We start from the raw sequence: 16167 nt of genomic DNA on the forward strand, positions 1-16167 counted from the left end.
ACACAGTCTGCCACGAACCCTCTTCTTGTTTAACTCCAAAAATCCAGACTCACTGTTCATGTCACTCATTTGTTCATCTTTCTCCTCACCTGCGGAACCAACTTCCCCAGTCTGTTCAGTCCTATTCTTCACTCCAGGGCTTCAAGACACCACTGCCTCAGGTCATCCCCTACACATACTCATGATCTCTTCTACCCTAAATGACCCAATTTCCAAGCACTCCTCATTTTCCAGGTTTTTTGATATTTTTTTCCCCCTTCTCTCTCACCTCTTTTTGGTTGTTTATTGTCGGTTGGTTTGTTCCTTTTCTGTTTCTTCCTCACGTTTTCCTTCCTCTTTTTGCTGTGTTCCAGTTTGTATGCAGCTTGTTCTCCCCATGTGTCCTTCCCATGCTCACCTTGATCTCACTCTTCCTTCTACTCTGCTGTTTGTGTTTCCTCCTATCCATTTTGTTACATTCCATTCCTCTCTAGCTCTTCGAGTGTCAACCATGCATACCAAAAAAAAAACAACTACCTGTACTTAGTAATGTCCTTGGTGGAAGATCAAATGCTTAACTACAAGAAAGATGACCTGATGAGCGTCATAATCTCAAGAAGGTTCATTGGGAGAACATTTGAAATGAATCGGTTGGAAAACTCCAAGCTTGGAGCAAAACAAAAGAAGTTTCACATCAGCTCATCCTTCACCATGCCCCCTAACAAGACGATCAGGGAAAAGAAAATTCCATGGCTAACGAGGAGGGCACTGAAGGCAGCGAGACATGAGCATAAAGCGTGGAGAAAATACAAAGCTAGGAAAACGGGAAGCAAAGAGGAACGATGAAAATTGTCAGAATAAAGCCAAACAACAAATCAGGGCTCATGAAAGGCAATTTGAAAGAATTATCACAGAAAAAATGAAGGAAGACCCCAAAAGCATCTATTCATACATCCGTTCAAAGTAAAAACTTAAAGATCACCAAAGAGCGACAACGGTCAAAGTATTCTTCCTGATCCACAATCACCTGAAGCTCTAAATAACTTTTTCACAACAGTATTTACCAAGGAAAGAGACAATGTCCCACAACCAAGGGTCATCTTCAGTTGGTTGAAGAATGAAGTTTTAAACGACACTACAATTGCGGAAGACATTGTAAAGGGAAAAATTATCCATATCTAACCCAGATAAGGAAACGAGGTCCTGATGACAGCCCTCCAATAATTCTGAGGAAGCTTGCTTGAAGAACTTTGTATAACCTCAAACTGCTATATATATATATACTAGAAATCGGTGAAAAGAGGTTGTTGTACCAGAGGACTGGCGATCAGGTCATGCTAGCCCTATCTCTATTATACGAGAGCCTTTTGTGTGTCTGTCTCTGTGTGTTCATCATTGATTGTTTTCTCCAGAATTCGGGTTTCAGAAGGTGGAGCAGACAGAGTCCTACCCAGACTCAAAGTATCCACCATGGTTTCGGTGAAGAATCATGATTCATGGCCTTAGGTGTGATGTTTTGTTCCCAGGGTTCTTTTCAGGATCGTCACCGAGCCCCGGACAGCCTCCAACTGCAGTTCGTTTGCAGTAATGTTCCCAGGTATGGTTCGTGGGATCTTTGTGAGGTTCTTCTTCATCATTCCTGTTGCTCCAATTATCACTGGTACAATTTTGGCACTCTTCAGCTGTTCGAATCCTGTTTGAATTTTTGAAGAAATTAAGTTTTTTTTGTCTTTTTTGTGGGGGCCTAAAACACTTCACTACACCCACTAAGAAATGTGGTCGGGGATCATTTTTAGCTCGCCTATTCGAAGAACAGAGAGCTATAGCGATACCCCCGGCGTGAGCGTGAGCGTGAACGTGAGCGTGAAAATGTTAAAGTTTTTGGTGCAAGTTATTTCCTTTCTAATGTTTTTATATACCACTATTTTTTTACTGATTACAATATACAAATACATTTTTTGCTTTAAAATTATTTGGATCAGACTTCACTGCAATGCTTTATAAAAAATATTATTAGACTAGTCTTTTAAAAACGATAAATGTATAAACAGGCGAGCATTGGGTGGCTTTGACACCAACTCTGGTAATATTACCTTTGACAGAGCTACAAAAGCTTGGGCACTCACTCGAGAGCGATAAAGAAATAAAATCCAACTTTTAAGTTTAATTACATTTTTTAAAATCTGAAACACTCCCCGACACTCACTGATGAACATCTGAAAGTTTGACGAAGATCCGTTTGGCCATCTCTGAGAACAAAGGCGACAGACAAACATCTCTCTTGTAGTACAGATCGGCTTTTGCATTTTAGGAAGCATTTTGTCAGAGTCTATAACCATCTATACATAGACTTGAGTGACTATGTCTATTTTCAGAATTGCCAGAAACCTCAATGTTCATAATCTAGTATTAACAATATGTTCGATGTTGTCTCCACTTTATCTTTGCAAAATGAGTTTTCAAGCACTGATATTTTTGCATATGTGATATGTAGATTTCCTAATATTTCTGCAGTGCCTTGATCACATTTGAACGACCTTGTTCTCGCTTGGAATCCTTGTGGTCGAGATTGTTTATGTATTTTCTGCCAAAATTTCCTTCGGGCTGGCGCCATGGTCGCGTGTGCAATCTTCCAACAGATTTGAAACCGATACATTTCTAATAATACAGACACTCTTTTCCTTTTGTGAAGTAATTTCTAACCTGGTGGAATGCACTCAAATTAAAAGCCATTATTAAGTTTGAAGGTTGCTTTGTTTAAATTTGTATTCTCTCAGAGGCACCTTGCTGATTTTGTCCGGACAGTGTTTTTGAGGTATTTGTAAAACAACCGTTATAGAAGTGATGATTGCTAACAAATGTTTTTTTTTTTTAATTTAAATCGAATGAATAAGATCTATTTTATGAGAGCATTATGAAATTGCGCATGCAGAGTGTAGTACATATTTAAAATATGAGCAACAGCAGAATATAGATGACCTAATTTGAAACCTGTAATGAAGCAGCTGGTGTCTTTGGAATGACAAAGACTGGGGGGTTTGTGGAATATTCTGATGAACTAGATTTTAATAACAAGAGACGAGGTACAAATGATGCGCTCTATGGTTTACTTTCCACTGCTGCGCCCACAATCAGCAACAGTGCTTCTTGCTGCCATTATCTTAATTTCCTTGGAGTCACCTTTGTCGCTGAAACCAAGCTAATGGAAACCTGAAATATTCATATTTTTCCTCTTTGGGCAATTATTTGAAGTGCTGTCACCTGATGCTATGTTATTGAACCATTTTTGCATGTTAACAAAGTCTTGACTTTTATAAATTCACATGACATTCTCCGCCATATTGAATGTAATTTGCGTGATCGTAATTTGTTTATGCTGGAATATTTGAGCACCCACCAACCCCGACCATCCTCAATAATGTCCATTACATTACCTACTATCCCTTTACTTCTATCTTCTTTTAAACTTATTTTCTTTCACAATGGCTCCAGTCTTCCCCTAATCTCTTTTTCTCCGTCTCATCATCCCCACTTCTCTTCCTTTTTAGCGCACCTGGAACATAGTTCTGGGGAGCTTATTGGATGGTGCATTGTCCATCTGCCCGTCTGTCGCTCTGCCCGTCTGTCGCTCTGCCCGTCTGTCGCTCTGCCCGTCAACAAATACTTTCAATTTCTTCTCTGAAACTGCACAAACAGTTTTGATGAAATTTTACCACAATGTTCATCACCGTGTATGTACCAAAGTTTGTTAATGGCATAAAATTTTTTTTGGCCCGAAGGGGGTGTATGGGGGTTGCCCCCCAAAATAGGTATTTGCTTTCCTCAGAAACTACATATGCAATTCTGATAAAACGGCCACAACCTTCATCACCTGTGACGTACCAAAGTTTGTTCATGACATTAAAAAAATCCGGCTCTCTGGGGGGTGAAAGGGGTCTGTCCCCAAAAATATTATTTGCTTTCTTCTCCAAAACTGTCCACACAATTTCGATGAACTTGATCACAACCTTCATCACCAGTGATGTACCAAAGATTGTTCACACCATTAAATAAATTGGGGTCTAAGGGGTTCTACGGGGGGTTGCCCCCCAAAATATGTAATTGCTTTCTTAACTGAAACCACACACACAATTTTGATCAAACTTGAACACAATCTTCATCACCTGTGATGTACCAAAGTTCGTTCATGACACAAAAAAAATATATAGGTATTTACTTTCTTCTCCATTACATATTTTGTGAGTCATGCACGCCTCCAAGTGGTTCCCTGGTTGTTTTACCCAGCAGCAACCAGGTGAGTACCCAGGGGTATTGCCCGATGTTTTATTTCAATTTAGCCCCCTGGAATCCCCCAACGTGTATATTGATCATGGATCCCACACCTCCTCAATAAGTGTCAAGCATGATGCATATTTTTTTTAGATCCTCTGGGAGGATCTCCAAGTCTTACTCACGTTGTTGTTCTTCATCTTCTTCTTGTGGACTTTTTTGTTTCACAGCCTAAAGTTTTCATCTAAACTTCCTGAAACTTGGCATATATATGTAAAAATACCCTGCGCAGACAGTAACCATCTCCGAGTTTGAAAATTCCTCCAAGAAAAAAAAAAGTTATGACTTCAAAATATCTCCGCTAATGGAAATCGCCTAAAAAATTATCTCCGAAACTAGGCAAGCTTTTTGAATTGTTTGTGGGAATCGAACAGGGCATTAGCAGAGATGAATTACCGCACATATGATACATCACTATGACGTCATGTCAATTTTTATGACGTCATTCCTATTTTTTGACTTTTTGTTTCACAACGCAGAGTTTTCATCGGATCTTCATGTCAATTTTTATGACATCATTCCTATTTTTTGACATTTTTTGTTTCACTACGCAGAGTTTTCATCGGATATTCGTGAAACTTGCCATGTATATGCAGAAAGCCCACGCGCAGGCAGTAACCATCTCCGATTTTGGAAATTCTACCTAGAAAAAAAGTTGACGTCATAATATCGCCGCTAATGGAAATCGCCTAAACCATTATCTCCGAAACTAGGCAAGCTGTTTGAATTTTGTTTGCGGCAATCAAGCCGGGCATTAGCACATAATTTATCGCAAACCTGATGCATCACAATGACGTCATATTCGTTTTTATGACGTCATCATTAAGAGGACGAGGATCTTAGCTCATTTGAGCTTGTTAAATTACGGAATAATGTGGATGCAACACCATGGAATGATGGCATGCATTGTATCTTAAAGTCACATGATAGAAGTTTAGTTGTGATTGTTCAAAGTATCAAGCGATTAAGGGGATGGCTTTGGGAAGATGTGGGAATATTATGTTCATGGTGGAAAACATATTGGAAGGCACACCTTCCTCATTGGAAAAATAAACAAAAGATTAGAATGGCACTCAGTAGAGCGCACTCCTCCACCAGGTGGAACAGTTTGTTTTGTATCTCATTAATAGGCTGGATCTGGATCCGGACCTGAAGCAAAATTGAATTGGCTTGTGCTTGTCACCTCACCAAGTCATCTACCTAGTTTTATCATAACTCATCGACAACTTTTTGAAATATTGTGCTATACTCGTGGAGTAGCTACTCTATGGGCGATCTTGTTCCAAGCATGTAACACGTTCTTCTGATGCATAACCTTTATTTGGGCAATGTGTAGGCAACTCACAGCTTTGTGTGTGCAGCCCCCCCCCCAAAAAACCCAGGTTACGTGCATGAAGCAAAAATATACCTATTGCTTACAATGCAAAACACCTCACAGCACTGGAAAACGTGGGGAGAGGAATACTGTCCTGTAAATTGTGGAGACATAATAACAGGGAAAACCTGGAGGCGGTGCAACATGACACATTTACAGAGAGAATTTGGGTCCCTCCCCCCACCCCAAGACCACCAGCAAAGACGAAAACACCCATATTCATTAATTGGGGTCATGCTGATCCCATGTAGCAAGTCTGGATTTAATAACCCCAGAACTGGAGGAGGAATAGTGCGACAAATACTGAAACACCCAAACAAACACCTGTCCGTGAATTATAGTGAGGATATCGTTTTTTGGTCCCATCTCTCAATGCTGAAGAATCACTTTAATTTTTATTTATTTTTAACCTTTTATCCGGATCGGCATTCGGATCACAAAGAAAATCTAATCAATTAGTGCTTGTAACACCCCCAACCTGTCCAACAAATTTCATCCAAGTTTGTTCACAATGTTTTGAGATATCCTGCAAACAGCCAAACATACAGGGGTGAAAACATAACCTCTGTCCACCTTCGGTGGAGGAGGAACCAAAATAGCCTGTAAAATGTTTGTTTGTACATTCACACAACGCCTCCTTCGTTTTCCTGTCGTCCTCATTAAACATGTGGCATAGGTTGTGCTTTAGTGTATGGTTGAGGATGCAACACAGGTGGAATTTCTGGAATTGACGTTTTAATATACCAAACTTACAATTCCTGTCTCACTAATGAGATAATAGTCTCAATGGTAGGTCGGACCAAATTTGCCTTGATTTAGGCTTTAACACCTCATGGTATTGATTCAAACAATTTGTCACAAGGAATTCTGTAGCATTTGTATAACCATATGCAACTGTATTCTGTAGTATTAGCAGCAGATGTATGGTCTATTCAGTGAGGAAATTTGCTGTAAACTGGCTCCGAGGCATCAATTCAAGATGATCCCACAGATGCGTTTGAAATCAAAAGATTGGGATGGTCTTGGGAAGATAATCAGTCACTTCCATGTTCTGTCAATTAATGTTGCACAATTGAATGTGACATTGTCGTTTTTTTGTTGTTGATCAGAGGATTGCACACGGGTGATGTGTGCCGTTTAAGCCCATAAGATGCATGTCGAACAGGTGTAAACAGGGATGTGTTGGTCAATGTTGGCAATTTGTGTGATTGTGGTTATGATCACACGCAACATGTTGCGCATCTTTGTGACTTAAATCCATCTTGATCTGCTTGAGACCAGAATTGTCCTTCCCTGAGATGGTTTTCTGAATTTCAGCCGTGATCTTTATTATGAAGACCATATTTCCAAGATGGCCTTCAAAGCCAAGTGGGTAACCTTTGTCATGTAAAGTCCTCCCTTGGCACACCTGAACCCTTACCCATCTACAAGGCCTGGACCCTTATCCATCTTATCCATCTTCATTCGCAGCTTGATGGAGTACTGTTCTCCCTTCTGGACTGGTACCCTGCCTCACAGCTTGCCCTTATTGTTCCCATGGAAAGGAAGGCCGTCAAAATATTTGTGATCTCCAGCGACGAAGCTGAGTGCTTAGGCCTGTTACTTTCACAGAACAGATAGGTCAGTGGGCTCTCAGTTTCTACCACCTCCTTTTTGGTCTTGCGTCCTCTGCGCTCTCTTGGCTCTGTCCCTCCCACGTTTCTGCAGGGTGCACACAGTTTACCAGTAACCCCTTTCTTGTTAAACTCCCCAAATCCAAGCACACTGCTCACCTCCACTCATTTGTTCGTCTGTGGAACCAACTTTCCCAGCCTGTTCACTCCCATTATTCCTTCCAGGTCTTCAAGACAGCTGTTCACCACTACCTTGGGCATCCCCCATCAATACTCATGATCTTTTCTACCCCAAATAATCCTATATCCAAGCAAACCGTTTTACAGGTTATTGTTATCCACCCCCTTGGTTTATCTCTTTTCTGTTTCATCCCCACTCTCCCCTTCCTCTTCTTGCTGTGTTTCAGCTTGTTTACCTCTCGTTCACCCCAATGTGTCCTTCTCCCCCTCCGCTTGATCTCACTCTCACTTCGATTGCGTTGTTGGTGTTTCCCCTTTTCCATTTTGTTCCATTCCATTCTGCTCTAGCTCTTCCACGAGTCTCGACAATGTACTGTATACGAAACCCCCCCCCCCCCCAAAAAAAAAATACAACATTTACAGTCGAGCAGAGCAGCTTGTGAAATTATTGTGTTGAGGGATGAGCCAGCTGGACAGGAACCCATTATCACACCTTCCCTTCTCCTTTCCAATGATGCTTGTTCAAACCTTGCATGCTCACGCAGCTGGTGATAGTGGATTATTATTTGACGTGCCTCATGACCACAAACATTTGCACATTTTCAACTCAAAAGTGTTTATATATTCTTTTATTTTGATTGTGTAATACATTTTGGCAGAGAGCAGCGTTGCTGAAGAGCAATCTATGTGAATTATTACTCGATCCACGATGCTTTACAAGAACCTCATAACTGTGAGTGGTCCTTTTGGCAGGTTGCTCGGAGACCGGGAAGAAAGAAAAATTGCTCTACAATCCATTCATCCCACTGATAATTGAATCGGCAGAGTGCAATAAATACATTCAATCACAAATTGCTGATGTCCTAGAAGTGTTGCCTTGGAGACTTCCTGCCTTTTATCAGATCCGTATCCCCCTTTTTTTGTCTCCCTGGGCACTGTAACCGTACCCTGGCAAAGCATCTGACATTGCAGAGACAGGGCTTTCTGGCACGGAGATGCTATTGCTCACCGTTCCAGGAGGAGCTGAGTGCTGTGCTTCCAGCTAGAGAGTTTGCGCGGAACGTGTTCCTCAATCCGACACAAAGGACTCTTTGTCTCAGTAATCTCCCAGTGGCAGCCGGCATTGCACGATGGAGGCATCGCATCTGATTCAATATCATCCCATCATCCAACGTTCCACTCCCTTTGGGCATAATGGAATGATTGGTAAATGAGTGGAGATGGAATGGAGTTGTTTTGATGGAGAGTGTTTTAAAATGAGGACATTGTCTCAAAGGACTGACGCAGACTGGAGAAGCATCTGTTATGCAATTAGCAGCTGCAATAGCAAGGTAATTGTCACGTGTGCTGCCATGCTGGCCCATCCTGGGATTTTCATATTATTTGTTCTGAACAGTCTATTATGCTGCAGATTTCACGTTATATTTTTGTGTGCAAAGGTTCTGTCATTTAATACGTTAAATACATACATTCAAAACATGCATGCATTCTTAAATGCAGACAACACAGGTTCCTGCACATCTCTGCCCTCTTGTGAATCACCTAAAGCTGATCTTTATGCATATTGTTGACAGACGTCAAATGAGATCTTTTCATTAACTTTCCACATGCTGTAATTTGTTAAATTGTAGCCCTTTCCCTGAATTATAACCATTTCCTCTGCCTTAACCATCACTACCTACTTCACCTTGTGTTTATTACCTTGCATGTCTCTCCGGTGATTTGATCGATGCAATCCCTTTTATTTCCACCCATGACAACTTCCAATCAGACATTGATGATGTTTTATTCCCTTGATTTCCATTCAACATCATTTTGATACGTCAAGTCCATATTTAAAAATACCTGCCAGCCTCATCTTTTTGATTTGTTATGCAAGGGATGGCAGTGGCTCAGTTGTTAGCATGATTGTTCCTGAGCTTCTGGGTCCTGGATTTGTTCCACCATTCGGTCAAATCCGACTAAAACTGCTTTTCTCGTGCACTGCCCAGCGGTGGTGATCCATTTTAGAGCATGCCATGCTTTGGGTGAGAATGTAAAGCCGGCTATCCTGTCTCCATTTGTGCATGTTGAAGATCCGACTGCTATCTCATAAGGAGTAGACAATGGTGTGCTGGCACCCTGACTAAATTTCGTGCTTTGAGTTAATGAGAAAAGGCGGTAAACATAGTTAGTTAATTTATTTGAAAATTATTTTATTTGTAAATAAAATCTAGGCTCATGGAAGAGCAAGGTGACAGAGGGTAGAAGGCATTGCACCAACAGTGGTGCAGTGGGACAACCAGCGAATGCATGCCCAAGGGTATGAATGAACTGGAGGAGAAAAGAGAAGAGAAGAGAGGAGGAGAGATGCGAAGAGATGCCTTGATCCTGCAAAGACAATGAGAGAGGAAATCGGTTCAGGAAGATAAAGAAAATAATTGGTATGAATGGATGTTCTGAGGAGGATGGAGTAGAGAATGGAGAGGCCACCAACCTGTTTCCAATGAGAACATAGCATGTGCTTCTGCTTATTTGTGGGAAATGCCAATGATATTAAGAGCTTTAGAACCTACAGCATCTAGGAGTGACAGGTGTGAAACTGGGGCACTACCCCATTCCTGAGAGCAGTACTTCAGTGAGCTTTGGGTCAAAACCTTGTGGACGATGAGGTCAGATTTACCAAAAAAGAACTTTGAACTATGATGAATGCATCGTCTGTGGCTGGCTTTGAAGGTTAGCTTTGATATATGTAAACATATATATACATATATATATATATATATATATATATATATATATATATATATATATATATATATATATATATATATATATATATATATATATATATATATATATATATATTGTTGCGGTTTTCGCGCCCGCCGGCGTGCGAACGGCCACGTAACTCGAATCGCGGCACGTCGCCCACCGGACGGACAATCCAGTCGTGACCCTCTCGGACTAACGCCGGGAACTAGTCACGGGTGGACCTTTCGGTCTCACCGCGATCGAGCCAATCAGCCCCCGCGTGGGATAGGGTTGCTCGCCAAATTCGAACTACCTAAGTACCCACGCGGAGGGTAGACCGGGCGATCGCACCTCGCCGCAGGTCGACTTCGGACACGGGCCACTTAAGCGACCCGTTCCGTACTATCAGAATAACCGAGCGGTGTTATCGTCGACCTCGACGGTTCGATTAATTATCGGGCGTACTCAGCCCACTACCAACCCTTTACGTGAAGCAAGATGAGGGTTCAATGGGGGAAAAGACGAAGCGAAGCGGGAGAACAGTTCAACAATAAAGCACATTTATTCGCGACGAACGGAAAGCACACAAATACAATTCCACCAAATGCACACAAAAAAAAAGAAAACACAATTCCATTTACACAAAAAGCAAACATAAAAGTGAAAACACAGTGCAGAGCTAATACCGACTACCGAGCACACGGCAACACTTATACAATTCTACTTCACAGACGGCGCCGACAACACATACCCAAAACCAAGGAAAAGAAATCCCCCAAGAATGGGGCAGGCCTGAGGCCGAGACCGGGTCGGGCCTACCCGTCTGGTGATGAGACGCGGAGCGGCGATGGCGCCTCTCTCCGCGGGCCTCGTGGACAGTGCCTGGCAGGGGGTGGGAACGGGGCCCCCTTGGTCGCACTATCTCAGCGCGGGGGGAAACAGGAGGGGGTTGCTGATGCTCGGGGTATAGAGGATCTTTATTATGTGCGACGAGCGTCTCCACCTCGGCCAGGTCGCGCTGTCGGCCTCCCTCGGGTGCAGCTTCCTGCACGACGCGAGCACCCCCTCGTCTGGTGTCGCCGCCTTTCCACAGCTCCGTCCCCTCCGTTCCGACTCCAACGCACACGACGAGCAGCTCCACCGCCCGCGAAGTCTTGACCCTCTGCTTCCGACTCTCCTCTTCTTGACTCTCCGACCCCGTTCTGCTGACTCTCTCTCCTTTTGCGACTCCGACTCTCGTTCTGGTGTGCGACTCTCGTTCTGACTGACGAACACCGTCCTTTTATCCCCCCCGTAACTTCGCCTTTGACCCCCTCCCTTTGACCTTTCACCTCGCTCCCCATTGGCCCGAGAAAAAGTGGGCGTGAAGGCTTTTTGATCCACAAATTTGCATATATCGATCGTTCTGGAGGCGGGGCCAAATCGCCCCTCGCTCACCGATTGGACGGCAAAAAGTGGGCGTGTGTCGTTTTTGATCCGTTTTTGAAGCAGAAAATCCGTGATTTTGTACACGCTGTTCGACGCGCGTTCTGCATGAGTCCAACACCGGTACCCATGAGTGGCGCGAGATGACGGTGATGCGATGGTGGCGAGTTGTGACGGTTGTGAGGTGTGCGTGAAGGTCGTGGCGGTTGTGGTGAAGCGGTGGTTGTGGTCGGTGGTTGATGTTGTGGTTGTGATCATGGCGGTTGGTCCAAAATAAAGATAGTAAAAGAAAAACGGCTATCCTGAAGAGTCGCAGCACGTATAAATGACATGTATTCCCACTAGACAACGGGTTTGGGCCTAACTACACATGCACTTACCGAGATACCTCACCTAAGGGACCTGAATGGTGGTTTGCGAATCTGGTAACCACAACAATATATATATATATATATATATATATATATATATATATATATATATATATATATATATATATATATATATATATATATATATATATATATATATATTATCCCTGTGTCGTAAGAGGCGACGAGGGTTGCGTCAGGAAGGGCATCCGGCGTAAAACATGTGCCAAATCACTATGCGGATCATACGGATGATCCGCTGTGGCGACCCCTAACGGGAGCAGCCGAAAGAAGAAGAAGAAGATATATATATATATATATATATATATATATATATATATATATATATATATATATATATATATATATATATATATATATATATATATATATATATATATATATATATATATATATATATATACACACATGGACATGACAGAAGTAAATAGACACCATGATTTATAAATAATTTATTTATTGAACATTTGAAGTATAGTTGATCCATTTTAATACATACACTAGTATTTGGTAGACTTGTCATTTGCAGATTTCAATGCTTTTACCCTTTCAGGAAGAGAACTAACGAGTTCCGAAATTGTCTCTTCTGGGATTTCTGCCCAGGCTTCCCACAAACGGGTTAGCAATTCTGCCCGTGATGTTAGTTTCCTGGACTTTTTCCGCATAGCTCGATCCAATATCGTCCAGAGGTGTTCAATGGGATTCATGTCAGGAGACTGACTTGGCCATGGAAGTCGATTGATCCCATTTCTGTCCTGCCATTCTTTGGTCTTTTGCACAGTGTTGCATGGAGCTCCATCTTCCATGAACAGAGTGTTGTTTTTGACCATCTGACCAGTGGAGAAGACAGGGAGAAGTCCATCCTCAAGGATAGAAATGTGTATCATAGTGTTGATGTTGCCAACACACCCCACAAGCTCTGACTGACCAGTGCTCCAGATTTCTTCCCACACCATCATTGAAAAACCACCAGGTTTGACAGTTGGCTGCAATCGGTTCAAAGAGAATTCTTGACTGGGAAGTCTCCAGACCCATAAGCATCCACTGTCAGAAAATTGACCAAATTGGGACTCCTCTGAAAAAAATGACAGTTTGCCAAAACTCTAAAGGTCTGGTGGCCATCTTGTCAGCCCACTTCTTTCTCCTTTGAATGTTGGCTCGTCTAAGAAGAGGTTTTCTCCCAGTTGCTCTCCCATAGTAGCGCAGTTGATGAAGGTACCGCACGGCAGTTCTTGAGCTAACTTGGACCTCCTCTGCAACATCCGCTGCCTTGAAAAGTGGAGTTTTCTCAATGGACCACTTGGCAGCTCGAAGACACCTTTCTGAGGACCCAGATTGACCAGAACGGGAAGCAATGGATTCCTTGCCTTTACTGGCGAATTGCACAATCACCCATTTGACCGTATAAAGTGGAATGTCAAGGTTCTGAGTTATCTGATGCTGGCTGACTCCACCTTCCAAATGGCCAATAATTCGTCCTCTTTGAAAATCGGAAAGTTCGTAGGCTCCCTGGGTTTGAGGGATAGTTTCTTGTCATACAAAACTCAGGAACTCGTTTCTGCAAAGAAATAGTCGAATATTAGTACAAATCACTGAGTAAAACTGTGTTGTACAGAAAAAAATGAAGGAATTTAAGTCGTCTATTTACTTCTGTCATGTCTCTGTATATATAGTTTACCCAGGAGAGGTTTTTAGCAGATTTTAAGGCCCAAAAGTTTTGAAAGACAACTTTTTTCCAGTGGCTGACCGAGGAAATATATGGTGTGCCACTGCTGTCAGCTTGTCAGTGTGATGCTGAAACACTGATGAGGTCATTCATGTGTTCTATCAAGAGGAGGTTTTTTTTATCAACCCAATGATGATGAGAAAGGTGTGCTAATCACCGTGGGAAGCATCGTAAATATGACGTTTTGGGTTTTGTGAAGCACAGTGAATTCAGCTTCTGCTTAAAAACAAAAATTCAATCAACAATATGCTCTTATAGTACATTTACATCTCTGCCCACATCCAATATATTACTTTAAACCCAGTTGACTAACTGACTGATACCTATTTAATGACCATCAGGATCATCAGATTGGCTCCCTTGAGAGAGGGATGCATAGATAGATAGATAGACAGACAGACAGATAGACAGATAGACAGACAGATTCAGAGAGATAGAAATGTCTCAGTATTGTCAACTTGTCAATATAAACCTCGTGAGGTTGCAATATCCCTTTTACACTTTCCTGGCAACTTGCATCGTTATATCAAAGGCATGCTGACCTACAATGTCCAGTTTTGATCCAACATAGTTTTTTTGCAGTTGTACAACAAGTCACCAAGATGCAATGGTCTTGTTTGGAACTTTTCAGCAAACCGTGCATAATTATCCTGCACAAAGCGATATGCTCCTTTGGAAAAAAAAATAACATGCGGTTCATTCCACAGCTGTGCCGCAGTTTCCGTTTCAAGGCCTCACTCAGTTCATGTTCAGTTCATTATGCTGATGCAAAGTGCTCGTTGTAACATCAGAACCATGATAATTATGGGGAATGCAGTAGCAGAAACCCTCCGGGCTTCTGTATCTCAATTTCGTCTCTCCACTCTTGCCAAAATAATGCTTACCACAAAGTCTTCGTCTGAATATAAAAACCCATAATGTTGACAACCCTACACACTTGTAATAATGTTTGGCAGTTTGGTGGTGGGAGAAAGCCAAGTTACCCTGCCTGTAACTTTGCCCGGCCTGCCTTGGGACTTATTAAGACAAATGCACACGGGAGTCTATCCTGTTTATGGTTTCTGGATTTTTGAGTCAAAAAGGCATGTTGTTTTGAGCCCCACCAGAATGGCTGTTCCTCTAGAGTCCAGAGATTAATACATTGGCAAGTTTTGGGGAACTTTCATTCGTCTAATTATATTACCTCTGCCATCGATGGTGGACGGAGCTATGTTTTCACCCCTTTCTGTCTGTCTCTGTCTGTTTGTGAGCAGGATATCTCAAAAGTTTACGGACAGATTCAGACGAAACGCGGTGGACAAGTTGGGTGTGTGATGAGGACGAATTGATTCAATTTTAGTGAAGATCCAAATCTGAGAATTTTTTTTTTTAAATGATTCTCCCCAATTGAGAGACGGGGCCAAAAAATGATATAGAGCATGATATCTCAAAAAGTTGTTGACGAGTTATGACAAAACTTTGTGGTTGGGTTGGTTAGGTGACAAGAACAAGGCGATTCGATTTTGGTTCACGTCCGGATTCAGATCAACCCTTTCAATGAGATACAAAACGCAAACTGTTCAGCCTGGTGGAGGTACGGTTTGGGCTCTACCAAGTGCCCGTCTTGTTCTGTCTGACTTCAGGCTGCCTTCATCCTCGGCAACAAGAAAAATAACGAGTGATTGATCAATAAAAGTTATAACTGCATTCAAGTAATAGTAGGTAATAGAATGCAACATTAAATTCTACTTTTACATTTTTCTTTCCAAAGGCAACCGACTTGTGTACTTTGATGAACGCTCGATGCAATTTTGAAAGACGTGTAAATCTTTGCGTTCTCTTTTTTTTTATGCTGCATCACACTGTACTTGCTTTGGAAGTTAACAATTTGACTACCAATAGACAAAAAGTTTGTGAAAATGTATTTATTACATGGAGAGTAAAGTTTTATGTGAATAAAAGCTAACGTTTACAGAACAACTGACAAGGTACCTGTGCTATGCACAGGAGGGAGGCTGGACAGCTGGTTCGTGAAGGACTTGGGCAAAAATCTTACCGCAGCTGACCCCAAGAGAAGAAAGGTGGGTAATATTTCTATGATGTCACAATAGCGAAATTTCTATGATGTCACAATAGCGAAAAGTGAAATGCAGAATCCAATAATAATAATATGTGGAGCTTGCAAAAATACATTTCTTCAAAAGTTGTGTATATCAGTGTATTGAATGGATCTTATAAATAACTGTATTTATTCCAACAGTATGTTTAACCACTGAGAAGAAACATTTTTGGAAAAGTGCCTCTCAATTGTTTTTACAATGTCGAACAAGGTAGATGGATGTAACACTACAAGAAAGAAGGTTGCACATTTCAGCAGAACGAATAAAGCAAACTTTTCCCACTCCAACCCCATTTATATTTTATTATTTATTAATA

General features: G+C 41.8%; 1 protein-coding gene across 5 annotated transcripts in view; it reads left to right on the forward strand.

Annotated features, from left to right (window-relative positions):
* Nucleotides 1–16167, forward strand: part of LOC147030430 (protein FAM200C-like) — an 86361-nt gene that overhangs the window by 33661 nt on the left and 36533 nt on the right. For 3 of the 5 annotated variants that reach the window (XM_085874481.1, XM_085874480.1, XM_085874479.1), the window contains exons 3-4: nt 1506–1576; nt 15739–15812. The gene's annotated coding sequence lies outside the window, so the exon portion shown is untranslated. Of the gene's footprint in view, nt 1–1505; nt 1577–7875; nt 8808–14701; nt 15813–16167 lie in introns of those variants that run through there. The other 2 variants (XM_085874482.1, XM_085874483.1) reach the window with 2 other exon arrangements.

This window comes from Eptatretus burgeri, chromosome 3 (genome assembly GCF_056783735.1).
Source record: "Eptatretus burgeri isolate ZD-2024b chromosome 3, Ebu_testis_v1, whole genome shotgun sequence".
Lineage (NCBI taxonomy): Eukaryota > Metazoa > Chordata > Myxini > Myxiniformes > Myxinidae > Eptatretus > Eptatretus burgeri.